This window comes from Taudactylus pleione, unplaced genomic scaffold (genome assembly GCF_031769625.1).
Source record: "Taudactylus pleione unplaced genomic scaffold, aTauple2 ptg000031l, whole genome shotgun sequence".
In the NCBI taxonomy this organism is placed as follows: domain Eukaryota; kingdom Metazoa; phylum Chordata; class Amphibia; order Anura; family Myobatrachidae; genus Taudactylus; species Taudactylus pleione.
In genome coordinates this window covers 2,258,717-2,277,870 of record NW_028284433.1, presented here as the reverse complement: position 1 = coordinate 2,277,870, position 19,154 = coordinate 2,258,717, and the positions used below count along the sequence as shown (strand labels likewise).

At 41.7% G+C, this 19,154-nt stretch overlaps 1 pseudogene; it reads left to right on the top strand.

The window, feature by feature from the left end:
- Positions 1-1,051: 1,051 nt before the first annotated feature.
- Positions 1,052-1,170, top strand: LOC148539100 (5S ribosomal RNA; annotated as a pseudogene).
- Positions 1,171-19,154: the final 17,984 nt, after the last annotated feature.

Sequence of the window (19,154 nt, the reverse complement as noted above, 5' to 3'; positions counted from 1 at the left end):
TAAATAGCCAACATATTGAGTTTTTAGATTTGGTCTTCTCTAACGAAGGTGACAAAGTAATAACCAAAGACTATATCAAATCCGTTGATACCAATAGCTATTTACATTATATAAGTGGACATGTAAAAAAATTGGAAAAACAATATCCCATTCTCACAATTTTATAGAATTAGACGTAACTGTAGTACAGATCAACTGTGTAAAGAACAAATAGGAATCTATGCGGATAGATTTAGAGAACACCAATATCCTGAGAAAATTATTACTGATGCAATGGTTAGATGTGAAAATCTGAAAAGGGAAGATCTGTTGGAAAATACTTACCACAAAAAAAATAGGGATATGAAAAATGACCAACTAGCATTTATTACACAATTTAATTGTGAGGAAAAAAGAATCAGCGGCACAATAAAGAAACATTGGAATATATTACAAATGGATCCCTTATTGAACAAAATATTACCAGCACAGCCTCAAATCATTTTCAGAAAATCCAGAAACTTGAAAGATATTCTTGCACCGAGTTTACTACCTACTAAACAACCAAGAGAGAATACAACAATAAAATGTGTGGGATCTTATAAATGTGGTCATTGCATTGTATGCAAATATCTACACCCCAATAGAAAGGTCTTTTCCAATTACGACAACTCAAAAGAATATTGCATGTAACAATTTGTAAACTGTAATCCTACCTCAGTAATCTATGTTATAGAATGTCCCTGTGGACTTAAATATGTGGGGAAGACCAAACGTCCACTTAAACTTCAGATACAGGAGCATATGAGATACATTAAGAATAAGTTATCTACTCACTCAGTTTCCAGACCACAATTATTCATTAGATAATATGACATTTAGGGCAATTGAACATGTAACCCAGGGTCCCTGGGGTGGTGATCTAGCCAAAAAATTATCTCAACGAGAAATGTACTGCATTTACGAATTATACACACTATCTCCTTGTGGTCTGAACGAGAGCTATGAGATTGCTCCATTTCTATAAGGAAAGAGTCACAGTATTTGCACATATGAGATATACCAGTAAAATATCTACGGCCATACCAAACCGAGAGTGCCCAATCCCGTCTGATCTTGGAAGCTATACGGTGTTGGGCCTGGTAAGTACTGGGATGGAAGACCACCCGGGAATACCAGGAGCAGTAGAATAATCTAATGGTGATCTCGTGGGAGGAAGACTTGACAGTCCTTTAGGAGCAATCTCTTGGATAATAATAAAAAGACCTCCTATGAGGTGTGTTTATTTCTTAATGTCAGACACAATGAAAACCTACGTGGCATTTTCCCTCCTTCCTCATATCCATCTTCCTAAATATCAGCCCACTTTGGCATAGGTACATGGGTATCCTCCATGTCCACACATTTTAGATATGTTTATATTTTAATGATAAGTCTACATATGGAGAATTCTTATGTAACTATTAGAACAGAATGATCTAAATAATAGGTTTATTACTGTCCCGGGGAAATTTTATATTTTCAGAGAAAATGTTTACTGTATACTTACAGTTTTTGAAGTGAATATATGTATGGACTGACATTTATGTAGGTACATACAAAAAGGTGTTATTTACTATGACCTGTCACTTTGCTAATTATTTTCATTTAACCCTTGCATTCTTTATTTTATATTTCCTATTTATGTATTTTAATAATGGACTTAATAATATCATATGGGACTCCATGAGGTCGTTTTTATATATAGAAAAAATTGAATGGATCATATGCAATGAACATACAGGGTTAAACTGTAGTGTCCATTATTGAAGGAAGCTTAGCCTGTGGAAAATCGTCCTTAGCAATCCCTCATATTGCTGTGCACTATCTATCAGGAAGTCAATTGCCGGACCTTGCGCTCCACAAGTGGTTCACGCATATGTGATTTCCGGTCTGGCGAGGTAGAGCATGTGACCTCGCAGACATGTGATTTCCAGAGATGCGGTTCACATGCATTCCACAGCGGGGGCTACTTCCGGACCATGTGACATCAGCAGAACCTAGAGCAAACGGCCATGTTTGGTAGGACAATCCAATGGAAATATCTTGAAAGGGAACCTCTGAATGATGACTTCCGGTCACGGACATTGTATGGCGCCAATTTGCCAATTAAGTCATCAATTAACGAAATACAGACTACTATAAGTACTGGACCAAGTTAGAACTTTGTCTTATAACTCCAGCACCCTTTGAAAAAGTCCAGAAATGACGAAACACGTCGGGGCCTCCTCCATCTGCCAATATATGAACTATTTCATTTGAAGGACTGCACTAGTTAAGCACTTTATGTGCTATCAAAATCAGCTAAGTTCACTTTTTTAAGGAGCTTTATTTTTGTTTTTTATGATATAGACTGTAATCCCTCATTTTTCCTTCTCCCCCCTCTTTTTATTAATTTTTTAATATTTTATATCCGTAATAAATGTAGTTTTTATATTATTCACATAGTTGCATTAATTTATTCCATCATTTTTCACCCAGAGGTTTAAGTATTGACTAGCCCATATTTTGTTATACAACTATCTAGATATATGTTTATATATATATATATATATATATATATATATATAAACATACCTCTTTGTTTTTCATACAATTGCACATTTTTGGGACACTGCACATTGGACCCGGAATATACTCACGGTTTACTGGTTAAAGAAAAATATCTGGTATGCATGCATAAAGGATTACCTGTTGTATATCTACCCACATTTAAACCTAACGTATTACACTATTAGGTGCTTTTTCCTCTTCCCCACTTTCTATATATGTGTATTTATATATATATATATTTTTTTTATTTTATTTATATATATATATATATATATATATATATATATATATATATATGTGTGTGTGTGTGTAAACTCTCCTGGGAAAATCCTGCATCTGCCCTTTTGCCCATAGCAACCAATCAGATTCTACTTAACTTTTAACTAGCACTTTCTAGAAGATAATAGCTAGAATCTGATTGGTTGCTATGGGCAGCATCTCCACTTCTAAAAACTCTCCCTTTAGTACATATACCCCCCAGTCTCATTCCAGTACTGCTTCGTTTCCAAGTGTCAAGCCAGCATTTGTAATATATACAAAAATGGCAAACTGAGTACAAAAGTTTTCCCCTCTGAATACAGATGTAACATAAAGTAATAATAAACTATACATATAACAATATAAATAGGAATATTTTTTTTCTTTGTAAGAATTTGCAATATTAGCAAATAAAACCTCAGAGATGAGAGAGAATTTCATTTATAATCAAAAATCGGCTGTACAAATGAGCAATCTGTAGCAAAAGCGTAAAGCTGCAATAAATATGGGATTACACAGTTATGCAGCGAACCCCCAAGTGGGCTTCAAGCCAGATACATGCTGAGCCTTCATTTGCATATCTCGAAGCCTATCTTTGTATCATCTATAAAGTTTACCATATTTACATAATACTCATCTATGTGTCACCAGTGTGATTACTGGTATTCTATAACGCATCTTCTGCGTGTCATGTGAAAAGTGTAACCATAACAATCCGCAGTAGTACATTAAAATTACAAATAAATCATGGTAATAACTGTCTCCTTTAGTCTGCTGCTAGACTGGCAAAATATAGAAACCTAGTGTACAGCTCTTGTTTTTATTCCGTATTAAAATGGAGGAATACTCAAATATATTACACCCAGGCTGCAGTAATATTATCTGCAATCACAATGCTGATGCTATAATGTTGAATGGTTCTGAATGTCAACAAATTCATTTATAATGTTGACATGTTTAAATGATGCATGTCTGCATTATGGCCATATCGGCGTTAGGGTTAGGGTAGGAATACAACTGAACTGAACTAAATTATTATTATCTTTCATTTATAAAGTGTCATCATAGTGCTCATTGTTTTACATTGTGTATACTTGCATTGTGCCTACTTCCTAGTGAAGCAGGAAGGATGGGAAGATTTAATGGGGAATTTGTGGGTCCATAGGAAGTGGGCGGGGCTAAATTATGCAAATTGTGTCATTTAGCCACGCCCCCATCACCGCGGACCCTCAAATCGCGGACTTTTCCCGGCCCCCGAATATGCCATTAGCATCTCCTCTCCCGGTAAGTATGACATTGTGGGGACTATGATACCAATTAATAACACGCAGTACACTGGCATGAAACACAAGGTTAAAATTAGAGATATGCGCTGACCCCCGTGTTTGGTTTTGGATTTTGCCGGGCCAATATACCGGATCCTAGTTACACATCAGAACGAGGTAAGGAACGATGGAAAGATCCCTCATTCCGTCTTTCATTACCTGCAACGGGGCTGCATGCGATATCATCCGGTTGGACGTGCAGCTCAGCCGACCGGACGATACCACATGTGACCACAGGAGCGCGCATATTGGTTGTACATAGGGATGCGGCTGATATTTAGTTCCAATTCGGCCGGAAACGACATATTGTGACAACATCATCTCAGTGTGTACCCAGATTTAGGGACATATTAACATTTGAGCAAAATTATGCAAAACTCTGTGGCACAGTTTTTTTTTCCCGCAGACGCAAAGGTTTTTCCTACTAAATTGATGCAGAGAAAGTCAGACGCCTTAATTTCTAAAGAAATGAACACTGCTTTTTTCTCGCAGCTTCAGCGCAAGTCCAATCTTTCCTAAAATCATTAACAGTTGCTGGGACTTGGGGCCTGATTCAGAGCCTCTCGCTCGCGCTGTGCGTTCGCAAGCGGCCCGATGTTCTGTGTACGCCCATGCGCATGCTTCGTTCTGCATGTGCGTGAACTACACACTGCGATCGCAACCCTCTCGGTCACCCAGCAAAGGCAGCCCAGGGTAATGAGTGACAGGAGAGGCCGTTTGTGGGTGGTAACAGGGGCAGGACACTAATAACAGGGGGTTGGAGATTCGAACGCCTGTTTCAACGCCATTTTAGAGTCGTGCATAATTAACAGCCACGTCATAGTACACGTCACTTGCCTTTTTTTTACACTGATTTCCTCGCAATGCTTGCGGTAGGGTAAAGCTACTTCAAGCACTGCGTTCATATCCGATGGTGCTTGATGTACCAATGTTTTAATACACTTCCTGGAGATGACGTGGGCGGCTCTGCTTTTGCAATTGGGCATACGCTTACACAAAGTGCCCGCTCGCTAAGACATGGTAGGTGTGCTTATGCATTGGCGAGCGATAGCTTCCCGTGGCATCACTTTGACAAATTGGCATACGCATATAGCGAGCGTACGCAGATAGCGACCGGGTCTGAATCAGGCCCTTGCTTCAGAATCCTTTGGACATCCCTCCGTAATGATGAATTACAGTACAGTACGCATCTGGCAGCTCTGTCCTCTGCCGCCCCAACATGCTGAAGGTCTCTTCTCCTCCCTAGTGTCTACAACATCATAGCATATAGCAGGACAGCTGTCTCTCCTCCTCCTCGTTCCGCAGCTTCTCATGCTCTTCCTTCTCACTGATAAGGGTCAGGCTTGGGCTGGTGGGCCGGGCACTGCTGCTCCTGCTGCTGGGCTGCATCTCCCGGAGCTCTAGCTGATCCGGCTGTTGGCCAACACCTGCATTCCTCCATGATCTCATCCAATTCCTCTGCTGGAAGATGGGTCCAGCAGGTCTGCGGGAGGTGAGGATGGGTGATAGGCGGCAGAGAGTGGGGTTGTACAGTCATTTATCCCAGGCAGCAGGATGATTGCCAACCTTTATTTCTCCCCAAGATTTGTCGGGCTCAAAAAAATGTTGTGACCATATTTTTTCCAATTGAATACCTTGGGTATACCCATGGTAATTCAAAATTGGTTGAGATACCCATGTTAATTATTGTGGCCAAAATCATGTGGCCAATTGAATAGGTCTCAAGATATCTGAAACCAAGCCACTGTAAGCCAGTAAGGCATTTATGGTAAAACGATGTATTACTAGTGTATACCTTCTAATGGGATGTAGTTTATATGCCTGAGGATGGGATGCTGGCTCTGGACGCCCGCCGCCCAGCAAAATTCAGACACCGATATCCCAAAGGGGATCAGGATACCGGGAAAGCATCGCAACCGGTGGAATTCCAAATGAAGGATCCGGATAAGTATCAGTGTGTAAGCCGGGGATGGGGGGGGGTTAGGTTTAGGTACCCCTGGTGGGAAAATAGGGTCAGGCACCCCCCGGGGAGAGTAAAGGTGCCCACACACATACCGATCTGCACACGATCCCACGATGTGTGCGATTTCCCCTGAACTCTCCCCTGGCAGCTCCTACACACGATTTGGAGTAAAAAGCAGTAAGATCTATCGCGCATCTTAACTTTTTTTTTTTTTTTCCCAGTGCATTTTGTCCCAGATTGTCAGATCTGCCCTACTGCACGGCAGATCTGACGATGCGATGTGCGACCAGCGGGGACGCGCATCGCATCGTGATCGTGAGTTAGGACTCACGATTTCCTCACGATTTGGCCATATTTTACACGATCTGTCGTCACGATTCGTCGGAATCGGCCAGATCGTGTAAAATATCGCTATGTGTGTGGGCACCTTAAGGGTTAGGAGGGGGGGAGTTAGGCAACACCGGGGGGAAGTTAGGGTTAGGCACTCCCTCAGGGGACTTAGGGGTTTAGGCGGCGGGGAGGTTAGGTTTAGGCACTTAGAGGGGGGATTAGGGTTAGGCACCCCTCAGGGAGTTTTGGGTTAGGCACTACTAAGGGAGGGTTAGTGGGGGGGGTGAGGGATAGGGTACTTATCAGCCTCCGGTATTTCATACCCAACCCCTTCTACAGTAACTCTCGGAAATCAGTGTCAAGAAACACGCACAATACATGTAATGCCCAGACCATGCCTAATTTAGACTACATTTTTGACAAGCCAGGCCCCTTTTGGTTGCAAAAAATCAAGACTAGCAGCTATTGTATTGAGACAGCTTAAGTTGTACCTTCAAGAGTTTTTGATAATGTACAAGCTGAGAGCTCAGTGTACAACTCGGGGTTGGAGATAAAATGGCAGCGTTGCAACATTATCCTGCGCTGAGTTTATAGAAGCAATACGGGCCTAAAAATGAGGGATTGTGACAAGTCTTGAAGCAATGAAACAACAAATAATGTATAAGTATTAATAAATATATAGAAACTGCAAACCCGTTTGCATTAGGTTATTAGAACTCAGGCATCCTGTTACACAGCAGGGTGACACATTGTCTCTAACCCTGATATAGTTTGTGCAGCCTGTACAAATTTATTGATACTTAGTTATTACTTTACTGTTTATTACCTCAAGTTCCCTCATTATTCCTCCGTATTGAGCTCTTTATGGCTAAATACAAGCTGCTATGTGATTTGAGACTTGTTTTTTTGTTTATTGTGAAATTCCTTTGGTTTATACATTACAGTATGTTTGCACATGATTCATTAACCCCGGGGTGTAGACACATTAGTTCAATCAGTGTTTTCAAGAACTGATTTAGAGATGGGCGCTATTCACACAGCCGCTGCACAAAATAATCCAAAAGCCACAGGAGGCATTTTGTTGTATAATACGCCCACTGCCATCGGATTATCTGTGTGACCATCGGATATCTGAGTGACACTCAGGATGGCCAGTGAAATCACGCCACTGGAGCCAGTGAAACTGCGTCCAAGAATGCAGCCACTAGCTACGGCATGCCCAAACAATGGGGCCGACACTGCCCCGATTTTCTGGAATGAAGGCCGTCACCGCCCATAAATGCACCGGATCCATATTTGCACAAGCGCAGCGCCGCTCTTGCACATCTGTAGATCTTATAACATCAGTGATGTGTGTTAACATTTAATTAACCTAGTTTTCTGAATCAGCCGCAGTTATTTGTCATATACTGATAAACAAGCTAAACTCTTGTTGTAAGAAGAAACAAACTACTGATACTATAATAAAAATGAGAGAGAAATTTAATACTATTTGACAGGTAACATTTAAAAAAAAAACATCTAAAAGATAAAGAAGTTAGAGATACTAATCAAATACATATTCTCTGTCACTAATGGCCGGGTGTCTAACAAGTGCTGTAAAGAACACTCCAGGTAAGGAGGGACCTGCTCGTAAGAGCTTTCAATTGAAATAAAATCAGAACTAACAGGAATATTACTGAAACAACACACATGGTGCAATGTATAGCTTTGCTGCCTCACAGCTCAGGGGTCCCGAGTTCGATTCTAACCTTACATGTGTGGAGTTTATATGTTCTCCCTACTTGTTTGGGTTTCCTCCAAATTTTTCCCACAATCCAAAAAACATACAATTTAGTTAATTGGCTACTGACAAATATTTACCCTAGTGTACATCTGTGAGAGGGAATATCGATTGTAAGCTCCACTGGTGCAGGGACTGATATGAGTGACTGAAAGGTTTTCTTTAAAGAGATGAGGAATATGTGTAAGCTGTATAAATGTTAATAAACATGAGTTTTGTTCCTTACAATGCAAGACAAAAGTTCAATGTACAGATCAGTGCTACAGAAAAGTATTTATTTATAAACAGACTTCATATGAACATGATAATACATGAGTTTATTTATAATATGCAGGTTACTGTTAATCAATGTAGTATGGATTGAAGTATGGCATTGAACAAACACACACTGTATGCATAAAGGGATTCTCTGGCACTAGAAAAGGATAAAGCAGATATTGGGCCAGATGTATGAAGCTCTGGGAAGTGATAAAGTGCAGAGTGATAAGCGACCAGCCAATCGGCTCCCAACTGTCATTTTTTAAACACAGCCTGTAACATGACAGTTGGGAGTGGATTGGTTGGTCGTTTATCACTCTGCACTTTATCACTTTCCAGAGCTTCATACATCTGCCCCATTATATGATTTGAATAAATGTGTCTATGATACTGCACTGGCAGTGTCATGCCTTCAGCATAGGGTTTATGTTGCACTAATTCACATTAGCAGCCCCACCTAGTGGTCAGGACAGCAGCAGTTTAAATCCGATCCATTTTGACCTTCTTAGCATTCTATAGCAGTCTAGCAATGCATTCTGGGCTAAAGGAGCTGTAAGCAGCCATTTTCCTTTTCACATGGTCCCAGACAGTCATGATTACATATGCTCAACCTGGTACAGCATCCGATGGTGAGTTCTAAGCTTCAACTGTGCCATATATCGGCATAGCCAGTTATGTTATGTATGTTAGCTGTACTATGTGACATTGCAGCCTGTAATTTGCATACTGTATGTTTCATGTTGTTTGCATATCCCATGTTATGTATATGTTTGCCTTGCAATCCCATGTACATATAGTAATTGCTTTTCATTGTTTGTTTACAGTTTTACCACATCACTTACAATATCATTACTTCACATCACTTGTCATTACTTATCATCACTTATCATCTCATCACATTACTTATCATTTCCACGCAAGTTCCTCTATCGAATAATAAACTCAGTTCTTCAGATCACATCTGACTGGATTATTGGAAGATAGAGTATTGGTTATGCTGGCTGCTCCAAATTTGTCAGACACTTAGTGCGGGGCAGTACATGCAGTGACACCCAGTTCACCTAAAATACCCCTTACATGAGCGTCTGAAAAGGAGGAGTGTCCTTGTAGCCAAAGGGGCATGGCCTCGCATCACACCCATATTTCACCACTCTGGGGACGTTCCAGCACTCCCGGAGATGGTGGGCTGCCCCCTGAGGCTTTTCCTGCACTGGTGGCTCCTCCTCAGTGACCGGAAGCCATGCAGTGCCCGGCTCCTGGTCACTGAGGAGGAGCCGGCATCTTGGTGTCACCACAACCCCTGCACACTGAGTAGACCTACTCTTACTATCCCATATAGGGAGAGCTAGCTTGTGTATTGGAGAAAGGTTAATAATAATAATAAAAATAACTAGGGAATCCCGGAGGTAACCGCCATAGTTATGGAGGATATTATGGAGATTAGTTACTGAGAATATTATGGAGATAATGAGTCTGTAACGTGATTGTATTTATCATAAAGAGTTCTGCTAAATATGGTGGAACAACCACATTAGGCAACAAAATCTTTCCTTGAGCAAGCAGTCTGAAAAATGCCCAATACTCTTCTCTATCAAGAAGTGAAGGGTACCACAGGTCACATATGGCACATCCGTAGGACCCAAAGAGTAGTACTGTGGCGAATATGTCCTGTCCAATGCAAGCGGCGTATCAGTTGATCTTGTTATACGTTGTCTAAGATCTTTGAACTCCGCGCTCTGGGAGACCTGTAAGGGTGACACCACATCCTTGAGGCCGGCCTCTAGGCATGTTTAGTGTAAACAATGTGATGTGAAGTGAATAATAAAAGAACAGCAGTCGGTGACTGAGTTCCCCACAAGATGTGCTGATATATGTGGCTGCAAATAACTGGCACAGTTTCCAAACCACCCAGCAGGTCACATGTTTCACAGGGAGAGTTCACCAACTGTCACATTTTACAGAGCACAATGGTGATAAATTGTAATTGGCAGGTGGACGTTTTGCCACATAATTCTGAAACCGGCATCTCCTGGCCTCCCCTATCTTTTCCCTGGCCCTTCCCCATGAGGCCATTCCTTTTTTTGGGTGCGCTATATATCCCTATTTGAAAAATGGGGAAGGGGGTCACCAATGCTCTTTCTGGCACAGGGCACCAAAAAGTCTAGTTACGGCTCTTGGAATAACCATAGCAGTACCAGCCATTCACAGACAATTCTGTTACAATTACTTTATCTTAATCAGTTATTTTATGCTGTCATTAGTAAATGACTTGTCCCCATTATCCATTCCACTATAATTCAAACATTTCCGCAGAGTGACATTGCTGCCGTTCCGGGAAGGTTACATGTCCCCAGCAAAAATATTCCATTATGAAACAACAATATCTCATATCATTTTACCAGTGGAGAATAATCACATTTGTTATAAAGTCGGCGGTTCAGATACAAGTGCTATTTCCATGGCATTCTAAACTCCAAGGGAATTGCAAAAAAGTGTTGTGTATAGCTGAGCAGATTAGCAATTCTAGCCTCATGTCAACTATTAGATCAAATATTGTGCTGTATATAAGTCTGAAAATAAATATATCATCTTGCACATAACAAACGACAGTCTCTTGTGGCGCAGGCACTTGAAGGAGCCCACACGCTGTTCCGGTGAGACAAGACCTGCGCTTCCATTAACATGTGATAAGGCAGGCTTAGTGCTAACATGGAGAGAGCTTAAGATCTATTCCCTTGCAATTGCAGACACCAGAATCATTAACTTTAAAGCCCCTTCAAAGTAATTGCTTCTTATTTTTTTGTGACTTCCTACAGTAAAACCATATCACTTCAACCATAATTCAATCCCCTGCTCTAAATGAATTTACTGCTCATCTCCATCCTGTAATTACATCAATTCTACAACACGGAGATTTGACGAGCCTGAAAAATAAAACAGACCCTCTCAATGTGCAACTCTGGTAAATAATAAAAAAGTTACAGACCTGGACAACTGCTGTTGCTGAATGTATATGGAGGACATTTAATAGACTTTCAAATACAAGTCCTGCAGGAATTGCCTCATTCCTTAATTCGCAGAATCTCGCTTGAGAAAGCAGATTCCCCCCTCCCCTGTTAAATCTACGTCTAAGGCCCGTATTCAATTTGAGGCAGAAAGTCCGGATCCGCGATACTTTTCGCCGATGATGTAATTTTCGCTTGTTACCTCATATTCAATTTTTCCTAGGCGTTAATGTACTAGGCAAAGTAGTTTTGCCTATGAATAGCAGGCAGAAAAAAGTGCAGAATTGGGGTTTTGGGGTGCAACATTGCGGGAACCCCCCTGCAGCCTTCAGACAGTCCTCCAAAGGTAAACTGTGTCAAATAAATTTAAAAAAACACTTTAGGACACCCCAAAAAATGACTTTGAAAAAGGGGACAAAAAATAAATAAATTGGGGTACAAAGTTAAAAACTAGCGAACTTGACTCTGGGGGGGTCTCCTAGTATGCCCCAAGTGTTTTTTGGATTGCAGGTGCTTGCAGATTGTGGATTTTTCACAAATTTTTCAACTTTACTTTAGGAACTTTTAAATATGCTGGCCCCCATTTTCAAGAACTGTAAATTTGCTGGGATAAGTTATTTTCAGGAAAAAATACTCCTGAATACTATTCTGCACCACGTATAGAAAAACGCTATTTAGCAGGTATTGAGCCCGTTTAAAAACAACAAATACCTTCAGCAAGCCAAATCGGGGGGTATCATAGTGAACCCCCATGTCAGAGCATCATTTGGGGGGTGTCAGGCTGATTTCCCCAAATCTGACAGTACTTTCCGCCTGTTCAAGTTTCGCCGGGTCCCGTTTTGGCGTACATTCAAATTGAATACGGGGTAAAGCGGGCACGTGCGCGATACTTTTCCGCCTGCAAAACATGCGAAGTAGGCGAAAAGTCCGGGACGCGAAAAAGTATCACGGCTCAGCTCAAATTGAATACGGCTCCAAGGCAAGGGTGCTTATTTTTTTTTAAACTGGTTGTACAGTTTGATGTCAAAGTAAATGCTGAATGATTTCAAATTAAAATATGGTTAAAGAGTGTGGGGAGAGAGGGAATACTAGGAGCCTCTGGGTGCTGAGATGATCATATTGCTATTAAGAAGTAATGTATTGTAAGGGACTGGTAATTATCTATCAGCATGTCACTAAACTTCCCTGTCAGTGCGTCACATTGAACAAAATAGAATCTTGGTCTGCTGAACAAAAGTTTTTTGAACTTGATCAGAATTGCTACTGATTTAAGCTTAACAGAATGTAATTGCAATAGAGGGAACGTAATGTATTCTACCAAAAAATCAATAGAAGAAAAAGGTTAATAATTCCATGTACGGCACTTGTACATACTGTACAAGTCCTAGTTAGTTCTCTACTGTAGATACTCCCTTTTCCCAATGAAGGTTTACTCAGCACTTGAAATTAAATGTTCATTACATTTATGTGAAGCTCTAGTCTTTCTATTAGTCATAATAGTACTATAGCAAGAATCATCAGCAAATTTAAACTACAATGGACTTCGGGGTGGGGCTTATACCTCAGACGCTCGCTGTCCAACAGCCTTTCTTAACTGGTCACCCTTTGAAACAGTAATATTTCTTTCATGTCTACCTTTAGTCACTTATTAAAATACTAGGAAGTCTCATATTTTTTATGGTAATTAAAGGCAATACTACCGATCTCTCTTTATTACATTATACATTGATAAGTAGAGATGAGCAGTTCGATTTTGTCTCAAACCTTCCTGCCAAGTTCGGATGTCAGAAGAGGCAAAACTATTGTCAGATGTAGAAAAGTTGGTAGGTGGATAGCGAATGTGAACAAGTAGGTCAGTCCACGTTAATTCCAAACCAGAGTAGGTTCTGTTGGTTATAACAGGATACACATGATAATGCAAACAGCATTCAATTTGATATGGTATTAATCCATCTTGGGCTATGTACTGTAGTGATGCTCCAATACACAGTGACAGACTTGTGCACAAGCAGATCCTTTTATAGAGCCATGTAAACAAGTATTGCACCTGGAGAGTTAATTAGTCTGACCTTTAAGTGGGCTGTAATTGGGCATTCTCCTTATAAAGAAATGCTCAGTGAGGGCATGGCAACAGAATTGAGGGATAAGCAAAGTTAATACGCTTGTTTATCTTTTGCACCATGGATAGGGATATGCAAGTACCCAATGATGATGATGATGATGAAATCAAATGTATAGACAGGGACGGTGTGGATCCTTAGATTTGTACTACCAACCAATCAGATTCTACTTAACAGTTAACTAGCACCTTCTAGAAGATAATAGCTAGAATCTGATTGGCTGCTATGGGCAACATCTCTTCTAAAACTCACTTCTAAAAACTCTCACTTCAGTAAATTTACCCCTAAGTCTCAGCATCCTTGATGATTCACTTTGTACATATTTGTGTTTAAATGGCGGTTATATGTGAAATTTGGAAATTTGAACTTCAGTTCTGATCAAAATACAATAATAAAATACAATATAATAAAAAAAAATATAGAGTAAATTGCCGCCACTTAAGCCCAAAGAAGCTCAAAAATGTTCTAACTCTTCAACTATAATGGATCATTTACATTTTATAATTTAATTTAGAGTCTGACAACTTTGAACTGCAAATGCAAAATTCAAACTCAAACTTAAAAAGGAAGTAACAGCTTGGCCTTTATAATAAGCTTGATGGACGTTTCAAAAACTAATTTTGACATTTTCAAGATCGATTCGGCAGAAAGTCTGAACAAGGCTGGTTTGGTCAAATTTTATACTGGTTTGAATATTTTGAAGATCTCTGTCTTTCACATTCATACAGTATGACGATAAAAACAGAAGCAAATACACAAAAGTGATACATGGGGAGAAACCTTGGTATATGATCCAGAGAACTAGAGAAAACCAGAGGCTGGTGTGTCACCCAGAAACTAATACATATTGGTTTTACCGCCTAGTTTACCCAACCAAAGGCTAAAAACAAAATAAAAGAAAATGTAAAAAATGGAAAAATGTAGGGGAAAAAGAGTTAGCAACACTACACATACAGGGCCTGATTATATTACCGTTCACAACTGCGATCACGTACGCAATCGGCCGATTGTTGCGTACTGCGCATGCATCGCACTGCGATCAGGACTGCGATTGTAGTGACTAAGCAGACCCATTGCAGAGTGATTGACAGGATGTACTGTTTGGGGGACGTGATGAGGGGGGGTGGTCGGGAAAACCTGGGGGCGTGCCAGTACATTTGAGCGCCATTGCAGGGGCGTGCATAAATTAGCCTATGTAATGCCCTACGTAGCCTGTGGCCTCATAGCGTGGGAAGAAGTTAGCAATTTTTGAGTAAGGTCAGAGCTTGTGCAAGTGTGCGTTAGGCTGCAATGGTGCGCAATTGTACCGATGGTTTCACAGTCTTGCTAAACATTACGGATGTGTGTAAGGTAAAGTGGGCATCCTTATGTTGTGCTGTGGTGGCATAGCGTTCGCAATGAATTAGCATACTATCGCAGTTGAAATGCGCAATAGCAATCCAAGCTGAATCAGGCTCACAGTTCACTTTGCAAAGTGTATCATGACATAAAACAAACCCAATCACCAACAAAGCAAAGCATACAGATTATGTTTACTGTCACTATAAATATTAGAATAAAATTGTGAAGTGAATTTGTTTTATGAAAGTACAGTAGCTAGGGAAAGTATCATGAGAAGCTGCATTTTCTTTCACAAATGTTCAAAAATTACAAATATACTGAATAACTTTGGTCCTGATTCAGCAAGGATCGCTGATGCGATGGAGGCAGCCAGCGCATTACGCAGTTCTGCTGCGAAATTATGCAAATGACTGTGATCGCAATGCCGCCACAGCACAACATGAGAACGCCCACTTCCTTTTACTCACATCCGTGATACCTTGCAAGTCTGCGGAAACATCGGTACCATGGAGTACCATCGGAGCCTCATGCACAATTAAGGCAGGACAGACCTCACTCACAAACTGCTCAACTTTTTTCCGGTGTTTTGTACATACGCAGTAGACTCCAGGCACACTCTAGTGCCCAGAGTCTACTAATGCTCCGGTGGCCAGCCAGCCGCGTCAATCTGCTGCCGGCCGCGGGGAAGAGAGGAGGGGGCCCCGGACGGGGAAGGCACCTGGGCCCCCTCCTCTCTAAAGACGCCCCTGTCTCTATGTATAGAATTTATACTCAACTATGGCACAGAGAGGAAGTCTATTATTTATGGTGGAAGAGATGATGTGCGAGTGAAGATAAGTAGAATACTGTGGTCTCCTGATGTGTGGCCTTCTGGCATCAAATTGGCGAATGTCTGGTTGTGCTCTAAAATACAATTACTTCAACCAAATACAGTATATCCAATTCTCAGTAAAACACATATAGTTTTCTTTTTCACGCAGTATGTGCTGCTAACTTATCGTGTTAACGACTTGGATAACACTTGAAGGGATAAAAGACTTCTGTCAGGTTAAGTCATTTCAATTTCTCCAATCCATGTAGGGCCGTTATATAACTGTGAGCCATGCCCTCATCGACAGAGAGAAAATTATACCCCAAAGTCCTCTTCTCCTGTCATCTTGTGAGTAATATATCTCTGCAACTCTGGACGTATTCCAAGAGAAGAAAGAAAAGAGTATTATAAAAAAAAAAGATCTGAATCAGCCTTTTAACATTTTTACTGAACTTTTCTTTACGCTGGATGATTAAAATCTCTTGGGTTTATTGTTGGAGAAAATGGTTCATTAACTGTGCTGACAAGCAACGGAGCCTTCCGTCAGATGACAGTAGCGAAGATGTATTGATATTCTTCAACTTATTATCAGCACTTTAGTTGGTACCATGTCTGACCTTAATTAATAAATTAGCAGCTTGCAAGAAATTAATGTACATTTCTCTGGCAGGGGTAAGCAAAACAATTAGGATGAAGACTGTGCTATCTCAGCTGGTGTTAAAAGGTTACTGAGACCTGAGGGAAGAGGTCAGTGAACATTATATTGTTTGGGAACTCACCCAGATGGGTTCCTGGTGCAACTGTTTTTTTTTGGCGCTACCTAGCCCAAGGGCACAGAGTCTACCAGGGAACCCCATAAGGAAGTTTGGACTTTATAGGTCTGGGCAGGACACAGACTTGCATGCTGAAGTTGGCTTATCAGCTGTGTCAGGCAGGGGCTGAGACTGAAGCATGGTCTAGGGACAGGCAAGAAGTCATGGCAGGTGACAGGCAGAATAAACAGATCACAATCCAAGTGCTGGGTAAGGGTCAGTCAGAGAAAGTAATCTGTGAACAGGACAAGGTCAGGACAACGGGAGATCACAGGCAGGACGAAGCAATCTGGTCTAGCACATCAGCCATTTTTACTGCAGGATCACGAAACAATACTCCTAACATATATATAGTAAGAGGAAACCTTAAATTGATCCGGTCCCCTGCATTCAGGCTGCTCACTGGTTTCATTGTAACTGGTGCCATTGTGGCATTGTAGTCATCTAGTCAGCCTTATAGACACGCATGGCATACAACGTTTCCTGGGGTCTAGTGGGCCTTGTTCTGAGGTACCATATAGAAACAGAGATTCAACATGTTCACCAGTACCTAGAATCCAGCTGTCACTGATATACCCAAGTTACAGTTAAGTGGCCAGAAACTGGCCCACCATGGCGGAACATGATGCTAAAAACAAATGCTAGAATTCCCATTAAGTGCAGGATAATCTACTGTATATTAGACTTTCAGCTCCACAAAGAGCAAATAGTGTTGTTCTAATATATATATTCCCAGCAGGGAATGCAAGGTTAGGGGCCCAAGCTTAATGGGTGTGGCCAGCCAAAACAGATGGACTTGGCCAAGCATTAGAGAGGACATGCAAAGCTCAGAACCCCTTTATAAAAGAGGGGGAAGGGGTGATTCTGCACCACCCACTTTGATTGGCAGGAGAACTAATCTTAGGGTAGTTTCCATAGAAACAAATCAAGCACCCAAGTTCATCCATGACCCTGCTCCACCCCTGGGAGGAGGGGGTAAGGCCCTTAGGCAGTGGGACCCACCAGGGATTTCCCCTGTACCCCTGTGGGTCAGTACGACCCTGTATCTAGCAAATAAAAGCATGAGGATTTTATTTGTGCTGCTCTGCAAGTTCCTATACTACTGTAGCATAAATGCCTAACACACTGAATTTGATTGGCTCATCTAGCTGGCGTTGCTGAATTATGTGACACACAGTTCCTGGTGCGCATATCGTTAGTGGGCAGCAGCACTTGCAAGTAAGTGCCAAAAGCTGGTAATTGAGGGTGGATCTAGGGTTATACATGCATGCACAGGCACTTTGTATAATTGTCCCGGAAGATGGGTTTTGTAATAACCGAAACGTTGTAATAAACATGTTGCACTGTTAAATGAGTACCGCCATCCAGTGGCAAAAGCAGGATTTTGAAAGGGGGGTTTCCAAATCCTTGGCTACCGAACCAATGAAAAAACATCTAGCCCCTAGTAGTGGTCCCCCTATGCAGTGCCCCCAGTAGTGCCTCATATACAGTGCCCCCAGTAGTGCCCCCAGTAGTGTCCCATATATTGCCCCCAGTAGTGGTCCCTCTATGCAGTGCCCCCAGTAGTGGCTCCTTGTACAGTGCCCTCAGTAGTGCCCCTTATACAGTTCCCCCAGTAGTGGTCCCCCTATCAGTGCCCCCAGTAGTACCCTTTGTACAGTGCCCTCAGTAGATCCATCCCCCTATGCAGTGCCCCTTATACAGTGCCCCCAGTAGTGCCCCTTATGCAGTGCCCCTTATACAGTGCCCCTAGTAGTGCCTTATATACAGTGCCCCATATAATGATCCCCCCTATGTAGTGCCCCAGTAGTGGTCCCCCTATGCAGTGCCCCCCAGTAATGCTCCTAATACAGTGCCCCCAGTAGTGGTCGCCCTATACAGTGCCCCCAGTAGTGGTCCCCCTATGCAGTGCCCCCAGTAGTGGTCCCCTTATGCAGTGCCCGCAGTAGTGGTCCCCCTATGCAGTGACCCTTACATATATAACAGGATACACACAGATTACTTACCTGAACCCCCGTTCCTGCTCCCGCCACCGTCCAATTCTCTGTCCTTCCGCTCGGCACTATGGGAGAGACGTTATGATGTCTCTCCCATCACCCACTGAAGGAGCCGGAAGGCGGAGCTCATGAGTGTGTTCCAGCTCGGCTCCCTCTGTGGATGCAGCAGCCAATGAGAGTCTGTCTGACTCTCATTGGCTGCTAAAACAAACATACTGTCGTATGAGTGTACTACCCTGCGCCAGCGGCGGTGTGTTTGTGACTGTGTAGTTCGGTCCGCACTGTTTGTGACTGTGTAGTTCGGTACTCAGAAACCCCCCCTGCGTGCGCGTATGCCATCAATTAGTTTTTCTGTTTATGGGATTTATATCTCATAGAGTGCACCGGAGCACAGTACATCTGGCTGAATTAGATAATTAGCATTATGAGTAAGCCCCTTAGAAATGACAAGTTCAAGTATCAATACTCTACAGAAGAGAACGTCTATTTACTGCCTATAATGCAATAAAATACATAAAAGATAAATTTATATGGCCACATATTTCTTCAACTTTAAATGTTCTATTTTATTACAAACCCC